Raw genomic sequence first — 4,444 nt, forward strand, 5'->3', positions numbered from 1 at the left:
GTGCTGTCAAGTCAGTTCCGACGCGTAGCAACCCTATGTAAAACAGAATGAAACACTGCCTGATCCTGTGCCATCCTCACCATCATTGCTACGTTTGAGCCCATTGTTGCAGTCACTGTGTCAATCCATCTCATTGAGAGTCTTCCTCTTTTTCGCTGACCCTCTACATTACCAAACATGATGTCCTTCTTCAGGGACTGGTCCCTCCTGATAACATGTCCAAAGTACATGGGACTAAGTCTCGCCATCCTCGCTTCAGTTGCTTAAAATCTTCCATTTCTTCATCTTTGGCATTAGGGGTTGGTGTGTAAATTTGAATAATAGTCATATTAACTGGTTTTCTTACAGGTGTATGAATATTATCCTATCACTGACAGCATCAAGGATAGACCTTGAAATGTTTACATATATATGTATACATATCCACCTGAGTTCAGCCTTCTAGCCTGAACTGATTTATCTAAATGGCCCTTCCCCTTACTTACTTGCGGAATCCCTTCATTGGATGTCATTGGTTTTCACAAGCCTGTTAATAAGGGCGGCATCATCTGGTTACATTTTTTGTCCCTTGAAATCTGCATTGTTGAGACATGTTGGGAGAGAAAGGTCTTGCGTGATGGTGCTTGGTACATCGGATCCTAGGCAGCTCCTGAGGTGCCCATCATCTCCCTGGTCACCATTCTTCCTGCTGGATTCTAAGGAAGCTAGGAAGAACAGTTCCTGAGAGCTTTCTCGGTGGTTTCTCAGACCTAACACTGCACCAGTCCAGTCCTCAGGAGCCTGTGGGGATGGGCAGAGTGAGGAGATTAACCTCCAGGTCGGAGCCGGAGGAGCCCCCACAGTGGAGGAAATGGGTACAGGGGGAGTCGGGGTTCTGAGTCCTGTGTACAAAGGGGAGGGGACACTGCTTGGGTGACACTGCTGAGTGGGGCATGTGTGGCCAAGACAGGCTTGGTGAGCCTGGGACTTGGGCAGATGCCCCATTACAGGCATATCCCAGAGAGATTGCGGGTTCGGTTCCAGACCACCGCAATAAAGTGAATATTGCAATAAAGTGAGTCACACCAATTATTTTGGTTTCCCAGTGCATATAAAAGTTATGTTTATTATTAAGTGTGCAATAGCATTATGTCTAAAAAAATGTATACACCTTAATTAAAAAATACTTTATTGCTAAAAAATACTAACCATCATCTGAGCCTTCAGCGAGTCGTAATCTTTTTGCTGGTGGAGGGTCTTGCCTCGCTGTTGATGGCTGCTGACCGATCAAGGTGGTGGTTGTTGAACATTGGGGTGGCTGTGGCAATTTCTTAAAGACAACAATGAAGTTTACTACATCAGTTGACTCCTCCTTTCACAGAAGATTTCTCTGTAGCATGTGATGCTGTTTGATAGCATCTTACCCACAGTAGAACTTCTTTCAAAATTGGAGTCAATCCTCTCAAACCCTGCCACTGCTTTACCTACTAAGTTTATGTAATATTCTAAACCATTTGTTGTTTCAACAACGTTCAAGCATCTTCACCATGAGTAGATTCCATCTCAAGAAACCACTTTCTTTGCTTATCCGTAAGAAGGAATTCCTCATCTGTTAAAAAGTTTTATCATGAGATTGCAGCAATTCAGTCACATCTTCAAGCTCCACTTCTAATTCTAGTTTTTTTGCTGTATCTACCACATCTGTTATTTCCTCCACTGAAGCCTTGAATCCCTCAAAGTCATCCATGAGGGTTGGAATTAACTTCTTCCAAACTCCTGTTAATGTTCATATTTTGACCTCTTCCCATGAATCACAAACGTTCTTAATGGCATCTAGAATGGTGATCCTTTCCAGAAGGTTTTTCAGTTTACTTTGCCAAGATTCATCAGAGGAATAAGTATCTATGGAAGCAATAAACCAACCAAAACCAAACCCATTGCCGTCGAGTCAACTCCAATTCATAGTGACGGTATCGGACAAAGTAGAACTCCCCCATAGTTTCCAAGGAGCGCCTAGTGGATTTGAACTGCCAACCTTTTGGTTAGCAGCCATAGCTCTTAACCACTACACCACCAGGGTTTCCATGTCAGCAACAGCCTTAGGGAATGTATTTCTTAAATAATAAGACTTGAAAGTTGAAATTACTCCTTGATCCATGGGCTGCAGAATGGATGTGTTAGCAGTGATGAAAACAATATTAACCTCCTTGTACATCTCCATCAAAGCTCTTGGGTGACCAGGTGCATTGTCAGTGAGCAGTAATATTTTGAAAGAATTTTTTTTTTTTTTCTGAGCAATAGGTCTCAACAGCAGGCTTAAAATATTCAGTAAACCATGCTGTAAACAGATGTGCTGTCATCAAGGCTTTGTAGTTCCAATATGAAGCACAGACAGTATAGATTTAGCATAATTCTTAAGGGCCTGAGGATTTTCGGAATGGTAAATGAACATTGGCTTCTACTTAAAGTCACCAGCACATTAGCCCCTAACAAGTGAGTCAGCCTGTCCTTTGAAGCTTTGAAGCCATGCACTGACTTCTCCTCTCTAGCTATGGAAGTCCTAGATGGCATCTTCTTCCAATGTAAGGCTGTTTCATCTACATTGAAAATCTGTTGTTTAGCGTAGCCACCTTCATCAATTATCTTAGCTCGATCTTCTACATCAGCACTTGCTGCTTCACCTTGCACTTTTATGTTACGGAGACGGCTTCTTTCCTTCAATCTCATGAACCAACCTCTGCTAGCTTCAAATTTTTCTTCTACAGTTTCCTCACCTCTCTCAGCCTTCAGAGAATGAAGAGAGTTAGGGCCTTGCTCTGGATTAGGCTTCGGTCTAAGGGAATGTTGTGGCTGGTTTGATCTTCAATCCAGACCACTAAAACTTTCTCCATATCAGCAATGAGGCTGCTTCGCTTTCTCATCATTCATGTGTTCACTGGAGCAGCACTTCTAATTTCTTTCAAGAACTTCTTTGCATTCACAACATGGCTAACTGGCGCAAGACGCCTAGCTTTCGGCCTGTCTCGGCTTTCAACATGTCTTCCTCACTAAGCTTAATCATTCTAGCTTTTGATTTAAAGTCAGAGATGTGCAACTCCTCCTTTCACTTGAACACTTAGAGGCCATTGCAGGGTTATTAATTGGCCTAATTTCAATATTGTCATGTCTCAGAGAATAAGGAGGCCTGAGAACAGGGAGACAGATGGGGAAACAGTCAATCAGTGGAGCAGTCAGAACACACACAGCATTTACAGATTAAGTGCACCTTCTTATATGGCCGAGGTTTGTGGTGCCCCAAAACAATTACAATAGTAACATCAAAGATGACTGATCAAAGATCACCATAACAGATATAATAATAATGAAATACTTCGAGAGTTACCAAAATGTGACACACAGATGTGAAGTGAGCACATGCTGTTGGAAAAATGGCTTCAACAGACTTGCTTAAAGCAGGGTTGCCACAAACCTTCAGTTTGTGAAAAGCGCAGTAATTATCTGCGAAGCGCAATAAAAGGAGGTATGCCTGTATAGCAGAGATGCCCAGGAGGAAGGCTGATGCAGGGGTTTTGGTTATGCTGGACAGGATGTGCACAGCCAGGTGGAGGCTGCTTACCACCTTGCCTTCTCTGCACCTGGGATCCTGGACCTTGCTTAATGGACCCAGGACTCCAATCCCCCGAGTACTGAGTGTCAAATCTTGCCTGGGGAAATCTTTGAGAAGACGACTCCCAGTTCACGCAGATCAGAGGCACGGATCGACTGCCTGTCGCTTTCAGAGCGCACCAGGCCCGCGCATCTGGGAAAATCGTTTTCCAGTGCGTGAGGATTGGAGCCACTTGCTTCCAATCGATGAGCACTCGATGCTGGCAAAGGGCAGGTCAGCGCCACGCGGCGGAGGCTTCGGCTTCCTTGCCCCTAAGACGCCAAGGAAGCGGACCCCGAGCCAGGGCCGCGCCGGGGGCCACAGAAGGACTCGCGACTCCGTAGATCAAACCTGGACGGCTCCAAGGCGGGCGCGGGGACACCTGACCGCCGGGGCGCCGCAGCCTAAGGAGGGAAGGAGGAGCCCCTGGCTAGGATGCCTGGCGCGGGTCCGGGCTGGGGAAGCTAGCTGGATACCTCCCGCCGACCAGGGAGCCCCGCCCCGCGGCCGCCCCCAGCTCGCTGCCGCGGGGGTCCCGGGGGTAGAGGCGAGTGGTCTGGGCGGCCTGGGGCCCGGCGCTCCCGCCCTCCGAATTCCTCCCCGCGGGCGCCCGCTCCTCCTGGCGTCCCTGAAGCCAAGTAGCGGGTCTCCGGGAGCCCCAAAAGCAGCACGGGGCCCTCCGAGCAGCCGCGGGAGGTGCTGGCGGGGTGGGAGGAGACCCAGGCCGTTCCCGCTGGGAACCTGGCCCGGCTCAGCCCCGCGACACCCCAACCCGAGGTGACACGCAAGACCTCGGGCCGCGAGCGGCGGCACCGCCTC

Source organism: Trichechus manatus, unplaced genomic scaffold (genome assembly GCF_000243295.1).
Source record: "Trichechus manatus latirostris isolate Lorelei unplaced genomic scaffold, TriManLat1.0 scaffold00072, whole genome shotgun sequence".
NCBI classification, from domain to species: domain Eukaryota; kingdom Metazoa; phylum Chordata; class Mammalia; order Sirenia; family Trichechidae; genus Trichechus; species Trichechus manatus.